At 44.8% G+C, this 16,306-nt stretch overlaps 10 non-coding genes across 10 annotated transcripts; all 10 read left to right on the plus strand.

Annotated features, from left to right (window-relative positions):
* The first annotated feature begins 915 nt into the window (after positions 1 to 915).
* Positions 916 to 987, plus strand: trnaa-ugc (transfer RNA alanine (anticodon UGC)). Its single transcript has one exon. It is a non-coding gene; the product is annotated as a tRNA-Ala (tRNA).
* A 348-nt stretch (positions 988 to 1,335) lies between these two features.
* trnaa-cgc (transfer RNA alanine (anticodon CGC)) lies at positions 1,336 to 1,407 on the plus strand. Its single transcript has one exon. It is a non-coding gene; the product is annotated as a tRNA-Ala (tRNA).
* Positions 1,408 to 1,932: 525 nt separating this feature from the next.
* Positions 1,933 to 2,004, plus strand: trnaa-cgc (transfer RNA alanine (anticodon CGC)). The gene has a single exon. It is a non-coding gene; the product is annotated as a tRNA-Ala (tRNA).
* Positions 2,005 to 6,578: 4,574 nt separating this feature from the next.
* On the plus strand, positions 6,579 to 6,650 carry trnaa-ugc (transfer RNA alanine (anticodon UGC)). Its single transcript has one exon. It is a non-coding gene; the product is annotated as a tRNA-Ala (tRNA).
* A 1,990-nt stretch (positions 6,651 to 8,640) lies between these two features.
* trnaa-ugc (transfer RNA alanine (anticodon UGC)) lies at positions 8,641 to 8,712 on the plus strand. Its single transcript has one exon. It is a non-coding gene; the product is annotated as a tRNA-Ala (tRNA).
* A 1,448-nt stretch (positions 8,713 to 10,160) lies between these two features.
* Positions 10,161 to 10,232, plus strand: trnaa-cgc (transfer RNA alanine (anticodon CGC)). Its single transcript has one exon. It is a non-coding gene; the product is annotated as a tRNA-Ala (tRNA).
* A 758-nt stretch (positions 10,233 to 10,990) lies between these two features.
* Positions 10,991 to 11,062, plus strand: trnaa-ugc (transfer RNA alanine (anticodon UGC)). The gene has a single exon. It is a non-coding gene; the product is annotated as a tRNA-Ala (tRNA).
* Positions 11,063 to 11,335: 273 nt separating this feature from the next.
* On the plus strand, positions 11,336 to 11,407 carry trnaa-ugc (transfer RNA alanine (anticodon UGC)). The gene has a single exon. It is a non-coding gene; the product is annotated as a tRNA-Ala (tRNA).
* A 902-nt stretch (positions 11,408 to 12,309) lies between these two features.
* On the plus strand, positions 12,310 to 12,381 carry trnaa-cgc (transfer RNA alanine (anticodon CGC)). Its single transcript has one exon. It is a non-coding gene; the product is annotated as a tRNA-Ala (tRNA).
* Positions 12,382 to 13,871: 1,490 nt separating this feature from the next.
* trnaa-ugc (transfer RNA alanine (anticodon UGC)) lies at positions 13,872 to 13,943 on the plus strand. The gene has a single exon. It is a non-coding gene; the product is annotated as a tRNA-Ala (tRNA).
* The last annotated feature ends 2,363 nt before the right edge of the window (positions 13,944 to 16,306 follow it).

Here is a 16,306-nt window from a genome sequence, read left to right on the forward strand (position 1 = left end):
CACTTATTGTAAGGTTCACCAGTGATGTCACTGTTTGAACCTGTAATGAATGGAGGAGAGCAGGTCTGCTATGCTGCATTAAAGTGTCTGAATGATCTCCATGGTAACATAGGCCTGCATTTCACAATGTCATTATTTCTACCCTGGATAAATTCTCGTTTATACTTTACATTGTTTATATTTCATACTTATTGCTTAGATTCTGTAGTTTTTTATCACTGATATTTATCTTTCTTCTTATATTACTGACATTCTGTATGTATATTTTTCATATTTTTTACTTTTTTTTGTAAATATGCATGAGTCTTAATATAAATGCACTTGTTGAAGTTGGCACATCTGCAGTTTCGCCAATGGCAGTGATGTTCTTGAATCTGCCAATGGCAGTAATGTTCTTGAAACTCTTAATTTTTTTTCCAGTTCCATAATTGGGAGGGGCGGAGACACATCCTCAACATCCTGGCTGTGTCTTGCTTATCAGAGTCATGTTACAAGAACTTGACTATTTGCTGCGCTGATGAGCCCTTTGCTGATCAGTATTTCATTGTGCATTGTATCCCCACTGGTCATCATTGCTGCCTACGTATGGGGATGTAGCTCCGATGGTAGAGCGCATGCTTTGCATGTATGAGGTCCTGGGTTCACTCCCCAGCATATCCATTAATTTGAATTAATTTCAGCGAATTTTCCCCACATCTGCATGGGCCGTTACCCCTATCGGTGCTTTAATTCAAAAAGAATATTAAACTAAAGCCAACACAGAACTAACATGCATGTCTCCTGTGTTTATAGTTCATATAAATTTATAGTGAGTGAAATAATTAAGGACTGATTGGAAGGAAAAACCTCAAGCTCTCCAAAAGTTCAGATTTTTCTACACTGCGGATTTTATGCTCCCTTGAATACTGACACTGTGGGGATGTAGCTCAGTGGTAGATCGCATGCTTTGCATGTATGAGGTCCTGGGTTCAATCCCCAGCATCTCCATTTGCTATGGCTTGCAGTGTATAAAGCATATAACTGCATCAGTGTCTTATGCAGTGGGAGGAATTCCATGCAAAGAAACTACACCACCCAAGACTTTGCTAAGCCGCAATACTCATCAGTGAGTCTTCAAAAAAGAAAACCAAAAAAGCGGGCCAGTGTAGATGCAAGTCACTCCAACATATTTCTGCTGGGTTTATAGTTTGCATAAATTTGTAGTCAGTAAAGATGCAAAATGGACAGAATAAACTGTAGATAATTGAGGACTGATTGGAAGTAACAACATGAAGCCCGCCAAAGTTTGAGATTGTCTGTGCAGCGGATTTTATGCTCCCTTGACTATGAAACTGTGGGGATGTAGCTCAGTGGTAGAGCGCATGCTTCGCATGTATGTGGTCCTGGGTTCAATCCCCAGCATCTCCATTTAGTATGGCTTGCAGTCTATAAAACTACTTCTTAAGTCTTTCCCAACAGTGCATATAACTGCATCACTGTCTTATGCAGTGGGAGGAATCCCATGCAGAGAGATCACACTACCCAAGACTTTGCCAAGCCATAATACCCTATCAGTCAGTAAGTCTCTTCAAAAAGAAAAAGGCAGGCCAGTTTAGGTGCAGGTCACTCCAGACTCTGGAGTCAACAGAACCAGTCTGAGTTCTAGTGTTTCACAGAGATCAGTCTTTGTATCATTTCATGGCTTTGATAAACACAGACGCTGATCACATAAAACCTCACCCACACGTGGAAGTGAAATGTGGTTAAATTTGGGAGGGGTGGAGACACAACCTCAACATCCTGGCTGTGTCTCACTTATCAGATTCAGGTTGCAAGAACTTTGATGCCTGACTTAGATAATTGAGGACTGACTGGAAATACAAACCACTAGCTCGCCAAAATGTCATATTTTCTATGCTGCGGATTTTATGCTCCCTTGAGTACAGACGCTGTGGGGATGTAGCTCAGTGGTAGAGCACATGCTTCGCATGTATGAGGTCCTGGGTTCAATCCCCAGCATCTCCATTTAGTATGGCTTACAGTCTATAAAACTACTTCTTAAGTCTTTCCCAACAGTGCATATAACTGCATCACTGTCTTATGCAGTGGGAGGAATCCCATGCAGAGAGACCACACTACCCATGACTTTTCTAAGCCATAATACCCTATACTCATCAGTAAGTCTTTTCAAAAAGAAAAAGGCAGGCCAGTTTAGGTGTAGGTCACTCCAGCCTCTGGAGTCAACAGAACCAGTCTGAGTTCTAGTGTTTCACAGAGATCAGTCTTTGTATCATTTCATGTGTGGTACTGACTGTTTTTTGGCAGTATAGTTCTCTGTCAGACATATACTGAATCTCTGTCAGACATATACTGGATGCAGAAGGGAGAAGGCAATTAGTAGGGGAATGGGGATTGGGGGGGGGGGTGCCAGACCCCTTGCTCTGCACATTCTCCATCTCTCCCTACCTACCTGGCTGAACTCATCAGTGGCACTTTTGATTGGCTGAGCACACCTGATTTACTGAGGAGCATGTTAATAACACTGGTCAGGTGTGTTCGGGCTGATTTATACACCTGAGTCTAATCTACACTGTAGGTGCAGCGTGGGTTCTGCGTAGCCGCATGCCCTACTCCGCAGCCTGATGCGCACCTCCCCAGGAATATAGTTAGTGTGTGCATCATTTTCCAGTCAGATTGCTTCTCCTTCAGAGCAGGATCCTAGTAAGACGTTGCTTAATTTGCTTCAGTAGTCGCGATTTCTGGTTTCTCTCTTGTCTCTGTTGCGTGTTATCTGCCTTAGTAGCCGTGATTTCTGTTTGCTGTGTGTACTCTGTTGTCGTTTCACCGTATATATAACTTACTTCGTGCTAGATTCTTTCAGGGTTTGCTTTACCTTAGGTTCTCTGTCAGTTTAGAACTGTGTTCTCTGTCTGGTAGCGTCGCTGGTTTATTTTACTAGGGAGTTTGTGTTGAATTCTTGTCGCGTCAGCTGTTGAGTTGCTGATTTGCATTTGTTTGTTACTCTCGGCCACAGCCAATTTACGCTTTGTTCTGAGGGGGCGGGGCTGTAGCCAGCCCTTAAGCCATGAACACTGTAGTCACAGGACTCATTAGTAATAGTGCTTCCGCAGAGTGGCAGCTGTAGTGGCAGCTGTAGCAGTCTCGTCTCCCTTGTCTCGTCGGACGAAGATTCGGTCGGACTAAGACGAGGGAGTCTACCTGTGGGAGTCCACCAAGGAAGGACAACGAGGAAGCTGAGACAACTACTGCCTGTCTGCCGGACCCTCAGTGATTTAATTCCCATTTGTTTATCTGTGTAATTGTGCTTCTACCCTACCTCTGTCCCTCTCACACTAATCATGTGTCATCTCACTATTCCTGTTCGAGTTTCTTCTCGCACTCTTTGCAGGTGGCGGCCGCTGCATCCTTGTGGACGCAACCTGTCTAACCTCATCCACCCGCCACACTCTGCTGACACTACTGCTGTCATTTCAGGTGGCCTATGGAACTGCCAGTCAGCGGTACAGAAGGCTGACTTCATCACTTCCCAAGCCTCAATGCTGTCCCTGCACTTTCTGGCCCTCACTGTGACGTGGATCAGGCCGGAGAACACGGCCACTCCTGCCGCTCTCTCCACTGCTTTTTCCTTCTCCCACACCCCCAAATCCTCGGGGAGGGGTAGGGGAACTGGCTTCCTGATCTCCCCGTCATGGAGCTTCCGAGAAACCTCTCTCCCTTCTATCTCTCCCACATCCTTTAAATTTCATGCTGTTTCTGTTTCCTCCTCTTATAAACTACACATGACTGTTCTCTACCGCCCTCCAGGCCCTCTGCAGGCATTCCTGGACAAACTGGACACCCTCCTCAGCTCCTTCCCTGAGGACGGCACTCCCATCCTGCTGCTTGGAGACTTCAACCTTCCGCTGAATTCTACTCAGTCTGATGGCCTACTCTCCCTCCTTCAGTCCTTTGACTTTACCCTCGCGGAGTCCCCTGCAACGCAAAAGGGTGGCAATCAACTGGACCTTGTCTTCACAAGAGGCTGCCAAGTTCCTGATCTCACAGTCACACCGCTCCACGCCTCAGATCACTTCTTCATGTCTTTCTCTCTCTCGATCTCACCCTCCCTGAAATCCTCTGCTCCCACGCTGCCAGTCTCAGCTAGGTGCAACCTTCGCACCCTCTCCTCTAGCACCTTCTCTTCTATGGTCTGTTCCTCTCTCCCATCTGTGGAAGCCTTCTCACTTCTTCCCGTGGAGGAGAAATCCTCTACAGTCCTCTCCGCACTGGCGTCCTCCCTGGACACCCTCTGCCCCCCTGTCACCAAGCCGGCTCGCCTCTCCGCTCCCAGTCCCTGGTTAGCTGATAGCATTCGTGCTGACAGAGCCAAACTTCACGCGGCTGAACGGAGATGGCGGAAATCAAGATCCCTCAATGACCTATCCTACTACCACTCTCTTCTTTCTTCTTTCTCCTCTACCCTGTCCTCTGCCAAATCTGCCTTCTTCCACTCCAGGATCAACTCTGCCTCTTCAAACACCCGCAAACTCTTCTCCACCTTCTCTTCCCTCCTCTCTCCTCCTCCTCCTCCTCCTCCTCCCCCTCCTCCTCCCTCATCCCTATCTGCAGATGACTTTGTCTCCTTCTTTGAGAAGAAGATCAAAGGCATCTGCGACTCCCCCCCCCCTCCCCACTGACTCTGAAGCTTTCCTACTTATCAAATCCCATCGTCCTACTACCTGTCCTCTAGACTCCATCCCCTCCCCTCTCTTTCAGGCCATCTCGGACGACATCCTGCCCTTCATCTCATCCTTGATCAACAGCTCCCTGTCTACTGGCACAGTTCCTTCTGCCCTGAAGAGGGCATGGGTCAAGCCACTGCTTAAGAAGCCCACTCTAGACCCAACTGATGTCAGTAGCTACCGTCCAGTCTCTCTCCTACTGTTTCTGTCCAAAACCCTGGAACGTGCAATATATAACCAACTCTCTCCATATCTTCTCCAGAACAATCTCATGGATCAGAACCAATCTGGATTCAAAGCCGGCCACTCCACCGAGACGGCCCTCCTTGCTGTCTCGGAGGAGCTCCACTTGGCCAGAGCAAAGTCTCTCAGCTCTGTCCTCATACTCCTAGACCTCTCCGCAGCATTTGACAAGGTCAACCATCAGATTCTCCTCTCATCCCTTGCTGGGCTGGGCTTCGCGGGTTCTGCACTCGCATGGTTTAAGTCCTACCTGTCTGACCGTTCCTACCAGGTCTCTTGGAGGGAATCGGTCTCCTCCCCCCGCCCTTTCCACACAGGAGTCCCACAAGGTTTGGTACTTGGTCCACTCCTCTTCTCTCTCTCGTCTCTCTTACCACTGCTACGCTGATGATACACAGCTGTTCTTCTCCTTCCCCCCCTCTGACTCTCAGGTTCAGCCTCGTATCGCAGCCTGCTTAGCTGACATCGCCTCCTGGATGTCCGCGAACCACCTCAAACTCAACCTGGAGAAAACGGAGCTTCTGTTTTTTCCTGCAAAGAACTCCCCAACGATTGACACTGCAATCACCATCGAGGGATCTGTGGTGTTCCCCACCACAGCAGCCAAAAACCTTGGCGTAACCCTCGATAACCAGCTGACCTACTCTGGTCACATTGCGGCAGTCACTCGATCCTGCAGATTCTCCCTATACAATGTCAGGAGAACCCGCCCATTCCTCACACAACAGGCGACCCAGCTCCTGGTCCAAGCGCTTGTCATCTCCTGCCTGGACTACTGCAACGCTCTACTGGCTGGCTGGCTTACCGACCTGCGCCATCAGGCCGCTCCAGCTCGTACAGAACGCCGCTGCAGGCCTGGTATTCAACCTCCCTAAGCACTCTCACGTCAGTCCACTGCTTACTGCGCGCCAATGACTTCCGGTAGCTGCCCGCATCCAATTCAAGACACTGGTACTGGCCTACCAGGCCACAAGAGGCTCCGCACCATCATACCTTCGGTCCCTAATAACTCCGTATACCCCTACTAGAACCCTCAGCTCTACGACCTCTGGTCAGCTGACGGTCCCCTCACTTCGGGAACCCGGCAGCCGCTACTCCCGACCACGCCTCTTCTCCACCCTGTTTTTTTCCAGTTCCATAACTGGGAGGAGCGGAGAAACATCCTTTGGGCGTCTGCATGGGTTTCACACAATGAGGCAGAAGACTGATGCACACCTTTCATGTCACTGAAGGGAGAAGACATTTTTTAGGGGAATGAGGGAGATGCCATCCCCCTTGTTAGCAAAATGACCAAAATGCATCCCTTGTGTTAACCTGCCATCCCCCTATATACTCTATAGAGTAATGTCAGTAACTATTGGGCTAGCCCCCCTGTCAAAAAATAACAAACCACCTACTGGGCATAACCTGGAAGTGAAATGTGGTTTAGTTTGGGAGGGGTGGAGACACAACCTCAACATTCTGGCTGTGTCTCACTTATCAGATTCAGGCTGCAAGAACTTTGATGCCTGACTTAGATAATTGAGGACTGACTGGAAGTACAAACCGCTAGCTCTCCAAAATTTCAGATTTTCTATGCTGCGGATTTTATGCTCCCTTGAATACTGACACTGTGGGGATGTAGCTCAGTGGTAGAGCGCATGCTTTGCATGTATGAGGTCCTGGGTTCAATCCCCAGCATCTCCATTTAGTATGGCTTGCAGTCTATAAAGCTACTTCTTAAGTCTTTCCCAACAGTGCATATAACTGCATCAGTGTCTTATGCCAGTCTTTCTCAATCCTGCTCCTGGGGGACCCTTGCTCTACCTACCTGGTTGAACTCATCAGTGGCACTTTTGATTGGCTGGGCACAGCATGTTAATCAACAGCATGTTAATCACACTAATCAGGTGTGTTTGGAGCAAGGATAGATAGAAGACATGCAGAGCAGGGGTCCAGTTTAAGTGCAGGATTGAGAACCACTGTCTTATGCAGTGGGAGGAATCCCATGCAGAGAGACCACGCTAAGCAGGACTTTTGCAAGCCACAATACCCAATACTCATCAGTAAGTCTTTAAAAAAAAAAAAAACATAACAAAACAAACAAAAAAAGCAGGCCAGTGTAGGTGCAGGTCATTCCAACATATTTCTGCTGTCACCTGCTGGGTTTATAGTTTGCATAAATTTGTAGTCAGTAAAGATGCAAAATGGAGAAAACAAACTGTAGGTAACTGAGGACTGATAGGAAGTAAAAACATGAATGGACAAAATAAACGGTTGATTGGAAGTAAAAACATGAATTTCAAGAACAGTTTCACTCCTGCACACCAAAGACCTCTTGGTACGTGTTGGCACCTTTATTTACAAGTTAAAGGGTCAAAGAGCTCCAGTTATCTTTGGGTTTCTGTATGGGTTTCACACAATTCATTAATGATACAGAAGACTGATACATACCTGTCATGTTGAAGGGAGATTACAGTTTTCCTTTTGCTCTAGAGAGGACATTTCATCAATGAACTTTACAAAAAGGTACTGCCTGTGCATTGTCTCCCCACTAGACATTAAGCACTTTTGCACCAAACAGTTCTAGGGTCTAATTCGATAGGAACTACCCCCTGTGGAGCTTTCCCTAGAACTACATTTGTTCTAGGGCCTTTTTTCTGTTTGCTTTCGCACCGCCAGTAGGAACGCTGAAGTGACGTAAGCCGGCCGACGGTATAGCAGCTAAGAGCTGTTGTTTATGACTAACCACGATAGCTGCACATTTTGAAGTACAAATTTAATTACTTTTAAGACCCTTTAAATACCTCCAAAAGGAAAAAAAGAACCATTACTGCGGCAAAAGAAATCGACAAACTAGACTACAGTATACACAATGAGTTTTATTGAATTTGAATGACAGAAATATTGATTGCACATTAGATAACCTATAACTGCCTTCTCATTAACGAAAATAAAACTGTATGGCTATAGACCCATTCCAATGGAAAAAATCATTTCCCAATGCATTTATGCATTTACCACCACAGTAGCAGTGAATGACTTGTTGGGCATAGTACTTTTCGGGTGCTAGCATAGCACTTGTGCCTGACCCTTGCTCGCGGCATCGTTTTTTTTTTTTTTTTTTCCTTTTTCCCCGCCGCAGCCCTAAAATCGTAAGCTGGATAAACACATTCTTATTTTAGGTTAAAATGCGGATCATAGCCACACAAGCGTACACACAAGCACCTACCGAAGCGGAGTGTACGCTACCTCTTCAATGTACAAATATACATTGGACGTTGCAAAATGGTCATTGTTGGGGGATATAAAATACCGGTAAAATAAAACATAAAAACTATGTGCCCCCTCCTACAATTCCAGACATTTTGAGACATGAATATCAAAAGCTAAATGAAATACGTTCTAAGACTTTATATTTTGCACGGATCTTTAAAAATGGCGGTTGCAATCATCGTATACCTGCGTCTGGACCAATGGCTGTACACCTACGTCACAAGGTTCCTATTGCGCTGCGAAAGTACCTACCCTGAAGTAGGAGCTAAAAAAGCCCCTCAAAACAGCGTTCTAAGAACTATGATCGTTCTAACTTCCTGTGGTGCGAACACGCAAAAAAGGGGGTACTTTCTCCAACAGTTCTAAGAACTATGGAAAAGTTGCTCCGGTGCGAAAGCGCCTATTGTTGCTCCCTATGTGTGGGGATGTAGCTCAGTGGTAGAGCGCATGCTTTGCATGTATGAGGTCCTGGGTTCAATCCCCAGCATCTCCATTAATTTGAATTCAATTCAGTGAATTTTCCCCTAGTAGTGTTTTAAGTCAAAAGGAATATTAAATTAAAGCCAACACAGAACTAACATACATGTCTGGTGTCACCTGCTGGGTTTATAGTTCATATAAATTTATAGTCAGAGAAATAATTGAGGACTGATTGGAAGGAAAAACCTCAAACTCTCCAAAATTTCAGCATGTATGAGGTCCTGGGTTCAATCCCCAGCATCTCCATTTAGTATAGCTTGCAGTCTATAAAGCTACTTCTTAAGTCTATCCCAGCAGTGTATATAACTGCATCAGTGTCTTATGCCAGTCTTTCTCAATCCTGCTCCTGAGGGACCCTTGCTCTGCCTACCTGTTTGAACTCATCAGTGGCACTTTTGACTGGCTGAACACACCTGATTTAATCAACAGCATGTTAATCACACTAGTCAGGTGTGTTTGGAGCAAGGATAGATCAAAGACATGCAGAGCAGAGGCCCCCCGGGGGCAGTATTGAGAACCACTGTCTTATGCAGTGGGAGGAATCCCATGCCGAGAGACCACACTACCCAAGACTTTTCTAAGCCATAATACCCTATACTCATCAGTAAGTGTTTTCAAAAAGAAAAAGGCAGGCCAGTTTAGGTACAGGTCACTCCAGACTCTGGAGTCAACAGAACCAGTCTGAATTCTAGTGTTCCACAGAGATCAGTCTTTGTGTCATCAATTTACAATATAGCATTTGTCAGGTGCTTTTAGCCAAAGCGACTTACAATCAGTGCATCGGTTGGATTCCTAATACCTCATAAGCAGACATTGCAATAAGACTGAGCGTCAATTTACTCCTTCGTATTGTGCCCCTGGAATTCTTTGACAAACATAGAAACAAGACAAGGGTTTTTTTGGGGTTTTTTTTTAAAGGAAAGGAGGTTAGGCATTGGGGGATAGGTGGGTTCTGAAGAGGTGGGTTTTCAGTTTCTTGCGGAAGATGGTAAGGGACTCCGCAGTCCTAACTGTATGAGGGAGGTCGTTCCACCACCGCGGGGCAAAGGCGGAGAAGAGGCGTGGTCGGGAGGAGCGGCTGCCGGGTTCCCGAAGTAAGGGGGCCGTCAGCTGACCAGAGGTCGTAGAGCGGAGGGTTCTAGTAGGGGTATACGGAGTTATTAGGGACTGAAGGTATGATGGTGCGGAGCCTCTTGTGGCCTGGTAGGCCAGTACCAGTGTCTTGAATTGGAAGCCAGTGGAGCGCAGTAAGCAGTGGAGTGACATGAGAGTGCTTAGGGAGGTTGAATACCAGGCGTGCAGCGGCATTCTGCACGAGCTGGAGCGGCCTGATGGCGCTGGTCGGTAAGCCAGCCAGTAGAGCGTTGCAGTAGTCCAGGCGGGAGATGACGAGCGCAAGCTCGCCAAAATTTCAGATTTTCTATGCTGCGGATTTTATGCTCCCTTGAATACTGACACTGTGGGGATGTAGCTCAGTGGTAGAGCGCATGCTTCGCATGTATGAGGTCCTGGGTTCAATCCCCAGCATCTCCATTTAGTATGGCTTGCAGTCTATAAAGCTACTTCTTAAGTCTTTCCCAACAGTGCATATAACTGCATCAGTGTCTTATGCCAGTCTTTCTCAATCCTGCTCCTGAGGGACCCTTGCACTGCCTACCTGTTTGAACTCATCAGTGGCACTTTTGACTGGCTGAACACACCTGATTTAATCAACAGCATGTTAATCACACTAGTCAGGTGTGTTTGGAGCAAGGATAGATCAAAGACATGCAGAACAGGGGTCCAGTTTAGGTGCAGGTCACTCCAGACTCTGGAGTCAACAGAAACCTCACCCACACATGTGGTACTGAGTGTTTTGTGGCAGTATAGTTCTCTGTCAGACATACACTGAATCTCAGACCTTTGGGTGACCAGATGCCACTTGACGCCATAAAAGCAGCATTGCACTTATAGTAAGGTTTTACCAGTGATGTCAATGTTTGAATCGGTAATGAATGGAGGAGAGCAGGTCTGCTTATACTGTATTAAAGTGTCTGAATGATCTCCATGGCAACGTAGCACCTTTATTTACAAGTAAAAGGGTCAAAGAGCTCCAGTTATCTTTGGGTTTCTGCATGGGTTTCACACAATTCATTAATGATGTACAAGACGCACACCTGTCATGTTATTGAAGGGAGATTACAGTTTTCCTTTTGCTCTAGAGAGGACATTTCATGAATGAACTTTGAGAAAAATCCAAAGGTACTGCCTGTGCATTGTCTCCTTATTGGACATTGTCACCGCTTATGTGTGGGGATGTAGCTCAGTGGTAGAGCGCATGCTTTGCATGTATGAGGTCCTGGGTTCAATCCCCAGCATCTCCATTAAAATTAAGTGTTTTTTGCCCGTGGGTGTTACCCCTATCATTGCTTCATTTCAGAGGGAATACTGAATTCAAGATAACACAGAACTAACATACATTTCTGCTGTCTCCTGCTGGGTTTACAGTTCATACAAATTTAGTCAGTAAAGATGCAAAATGCATAAAATGTAGATAATTTAGGACTGATTAGAAGTAAAAACTGCAAGCTCACCAAAATTTCAGATATAAAATTTCTATACTGTGGATTTTATGCTCCCTTGACTGCTAGAGCTGTGGGGATGTAGCTCAGTGGTAGAGCGCATGCTTTGCATGTATGAGGTCCTGGGTTCAATCCCCAGCATCTCCATTTAGTATGGCTTGCAGTGTATAAAGCTACTCTTTACATAATACCAGTGCACAATTTGTCTCTGTATGTCTGCCATCTTTACAGCAGCCTAGAAGACTGCGAAGCACCAACGTCGTGAAATCCACCTTTGCTTTCATTCTTCAGAAGAAACAGTCAGTAAACTACAAGAAATATTAAGACACTGTGTGTAAGTGATGGGATGTAGCTCAGTGGTCAAGGGCATACTCTATATTCTATTGCTTTATATGCATGCTATATATGATATTGTTTTATATTCACAATCTGCTCACTTCAAATGGACAATGTGTGTATGTAAAAATGAAAAATATCTTTTCAAAAAGTCTTGTGAAAAAGATTTGATGACCGTAATTACATGGGAATGATCCCTCCCAGTGCCTCAGTTTCAAAGCAATACCACAGCATAACTCGTCAAACACACATAGAGTTCTGCTTACACGTCAGTATGTGAACTGGTGCTCCCAGCCTGCTTTCAGTGCATTGCTTTGGAGGGAACAGTTTTCTAAAGTGCCAAACATGCTTTCCTTGCATTGCCTGTCCAAGTAACATCACACAGGGCCGTAAACTGAGTGAATGGATTAAGATTTGTGAGGTGAAGTGGGGGGATGTTGATGCTGTTAGAAAGCGTTTGACATCATTTTCAGTGAAAACGTATGAACAGTGAACAGTTTGGACGAATCCGTAGACTGTGTTCTTAGACTTGGCGACTGGAGGTGCCATCCATCAGAAATAAAGGAGAGGGAGAGGGAACAAACGACAGAGAGAGAAGAAGACAGAGGAGCTGTCTTGGAAGCTGAAAGGTACTTGGTAAAATCCCACAGGGAGCTTTCGTAAGTTACTTGAGGGGCAGTATCAGTCTTACAAACGCAAGCATATCAGTAAGTGGGGATGTAGCTCAGTGGTAGAGCGCATGCTTCGCATGTATGAGGTCCTGGGTTCAATCCCCAGCATCTCCATTTGATTTAGCGACGTCATTGCATATACGTGTGAGAGAACTGAAACCGCAAAGTTTATATAATACACTGAAGTGTCTGGGTGTGAGCCGTCCATTGTTCAGAGGGAACGTCATGTCCAAGCTAGTACTGAGAGATTTTGCAATTGGAGTAAAGAATGTGTGCTTCCTTAAAGCTTTGCTGACTTGTGCTTTTCTGTGGACTTTGTGTAAGTCCTTGTTAAATCCGCCCTCGCACCTATTCCAACCAAAACAAATCCGCAAGAAACGACAGACACAGTCATAGAACGTGCACGCAGCACAATACATAACAGAAAAGTAACGGAATTTTGCCAGACTTAGTAGAGAGGGGTGGGACTGATCCGAGACAGGAACAACAACACAGTGGAAGACAAACGATACAACTTCGATTTGCTTATGAAATGGAAAGGATTTTATCAGTTATAAAAGCAACTGTCACGCCCACTCCTCCGCGTTCTTCTCTTTGCTCAAAGCGAAGGTCATCTCACGGGTCATCTCAGACAAGTCCTGTATAAAAGGCACTGCCCAAGAAGACGGTTTGGATTACAGACCGGTGGATGAAGTCAAGAGCTCACTGGATCACATGGAGAGGGAGAAGGTCCGGCCCAAAAGAGGGAAACTCTAACTCCACAGAGAACGCAAGGAGCAGAGGGAAAGACCTCGCCAGGATTTAATCGAAATTTAATTAAATTCTTTCCGAAAACACGTGTAAATGAACACATGGTCCTAAGGTTGAGTTTGTAATGTATGTAGAGCCAAACTGAATCCAGATTTGTACTTGCATGCTAGGCTGTGTACAGTCATTCAGAGGGGCAGATTGTAAGGCTGTTAAGGAAGCAGCTTCAAGTGATAAAGATTTTTATTATCGTTTTATGTTGAATTTACATTTCATACAATGTTACATGGAAACTGTGCTCAGATCAGCTGGACGTTCATGGTCTCTTAAAATTGAAGGTTGTGGGTGGAATCCTGGCACATGCCATAGTTAAGAAGGAATGCAATGTGTTAAGTTGGTACCATGGCAGTACCTTTTGAAAATGTGTGTGTCTGTGTATCAGCAGTGAACTGATCTGTGTTTTTGAAGGGAAAGAGTGGTTTCACTGGCTGAAAAGAAACATCGTTTTCATACTTCACAGTTTTTGGTCCTCTTTTTCATGATAGTCTGATGTTCCTCTGTGACTAACGAGATTAAATAATAAGTCTTATTTTAAACTATTAACTTGTTTGACCTAAGGACGTTGGTTTGGGTTGTGGGCATGAACTGCTTGTCAATGAAGTTAATATTATCTAGACTGGAAAGACAGCAGAGAGACAAAGGAGAGCTGCCTTGGAGACTGAGAACCATAGGCAAAGTCTCTCAAGGTGAAGGTCAGTTCAGTCGAGAAATTCAGTCACTGAACTCTAAGAAAAATCTCAAGGCGCTGCATTCGTATTGTGTGCTGTGGTAACACTGTAAAAAATTTGGCCACTGCTGGGGTTGTAGCTCAGTGGTAGAGCGCATGCTTTGCATGTATGTGGCCCTGGGTTCAGTCCCCAGCATCTCCATCAGCCTTGTTATTGTTGCAGAACCTGTGCAAAACACATGTCAAAACCTAACCAATGCTAAAATCAGGCTGGTCAAGTTGAAAGGGGCCTTATGCAGCACTACTGTCTGGGTGTAAGCTCAGGAGAAATGTAGCTCCTGGGTTTGAGAACAAAAAAGAACAGACTGCATGTTGTGTAATGGAAGGGCATTCCCTCACAGGTGAAGTAAGTGTAGTTTCCCATAATTCAATCTTAACTTTATTTCTTTTTTTTTTTTTTCCAATTCAGTATTGCTTTTCAAGACAAATAAAATTCAGGTTTTAATCTCATTCGGAAATACACCTATAGCAACAAAAAGATGCTTGGAGTCTGTCAGCATGCAGCTCCATGGTAATGCTCACAGGCATATTTTGACTTAACGGCTATCTTACAGCTGCGTATGAATGTACTGAGACGCTTGCCAAGCTGCGTTACCAGAGGGGGCCGAGTGGTAAAGCATCAGTTTTGAAAACCAAAGGTTAAAGGTTCAAGCCATGTCCATCCTGTAAGAGGCAATAGTACTAGTGAAAGAGGAAAGCTTGGGTGTCAAAACCTGGTTGTGTTGTTGTGTAGATGTGTCAGTGGGTACTATGCAATGGCTATGTGCATCAGACAGGAAGGGCTCATTGACTCACATGAAACTTGTCTGATTTAAACTGGAAAGCTGACATGCCGATTCTTTTTTTTTTTTACATTTCAAAAAGCAACATGCAGTTTTAAATTCAGATTTTTTTCCCCTCTGTTTTTCACTCAGTTTTTGAATTGCCACGTTCAGTTTTACCGTCATATGTCCCTGCCACAACACACCGATCCGGGAGGACTGTGAGCTCTGTCGGGTGTGTCCTCCAATGCGAACTACACTCCTTTTCACCTTTTCAAACGTGTACAAGGATCGCCATGGAAACACAGTGCATGTGGAGGTCCACGCTATTTCCCAAGATAGGTCTTGCAACTACGCGCACGCCCCACTGATGCTGGGAGTCGTTATGATTGCCAGGTGCCAGTCACCAGGTCTCCATGTTTAGCATAGGACAGATTCGTGAGCATGAGGAATGTGGGCTGGAGGACCAAATTCACATAATTAGAAGAAATGGAGATAAACAAAAAAAGAAAAAATGGAGGGGATGTAGCTCAGAGCGCATGCTTTGCATGTATGAGGTCCTGGGTTCAATCCCCAGCATCTCCATTTGCTTTAATATGTTTCTGAACTCCTGTCAGTAACATTACGACTGATGATAAAACGCTTCCGATAACGACAAGTAGAGAGAGGGGTCGATCTCACAGATGGAAGTACATGGATGTGTTCCCTATTTGCAGCGTTGCTCAGAAGTTATGAGGTCATATGTTTGAGCTGAAAGCACGTGATGAGTTCTGACAGCATGTTACCATATCCGACGGATTCAACATGTGTCTCAATTTACCCTGTTAAATTAGGAGGGAGGGATTGTCACGTCAAAAGCGGGATGAGCTACGATTTGTATGGAAAATTAACACAATTTAGACGATCTGTATAATCTATCAGTACTTCTATTTAAGGCAAACAAAATTAGATTTTAAGTATTATTAAACACGTTTCGTGGCTGAAATGGTGATTTGATCATTGGAAAGGTATCGTATGAGAACAACAGTACTGTATTGCTTACACTAGACTGGCAATTTAGAAGACAGGTCAAACACATTGTCATTGGGGTGTGAACTTAAGGTCGTACACGTATGTATTTACGTTACGCATGTATTTACGTTACGCATGTAAAACCATGGGAGGAGGGTAATATTGGGATAAGAATACGATAACAACGGGGTGATTGTGTTAAAATGTGTGTGACCTCCTCTTTCTTAGTTAGAATAAATACATAAGAAAAAAGAGACTGGATTGTCTTCGAAAATATTCCCGTTGTTCTGATATTTGCATGGATATTGGCATGGAACCTGTTTTTCGGCACCATTCGAATTATTATTCGATTCAAACAGAGATGCATTATAATTCGTATGTAGTGTTTAAACGTTAAATTCAGTCACAAACATGTGCCTCTACAAACGACTTTCATGTTTTATTTCAAATATCAGTTTATTACATCAGTTTCTTCGGGCAGTTCTATGGCCTCTTCATCATGACTGCCAGTAGAAACTGGTTTGGGCAAGCAGTTTGTTTATCCTTGTTACCAGGCAACGTTTCTCTTCATTTCATCTGGTTGATAGAAAGACAACCTGTAAATGAATCGCCTATATTCTGTGATGTGTGATTTTTTTTCTTTTTCTTCTGTTTAATTAGGACAGTTGCTGGAGAGAGAGAGAGAGACTTTCATTATAGTAGTGTGGGTAAATTTACATTAGTTTTTACTTAC

The sequence above is a fragment of the Chanos chanos genome, chromosome 3 (assembly GCF_902362185.1).
Source record: "Chanos chanos chromosome 3, fChaCha1.1, whole genome shotgun sequence".
In the NCBI taxonomy this organism is placed as follows: domain Eukaryota; kingdom Metazoa; phylum Chordata; class Actinopteri; order Gonorynchiformes; family Chanidae; genus Chanos; species Chanos chanos.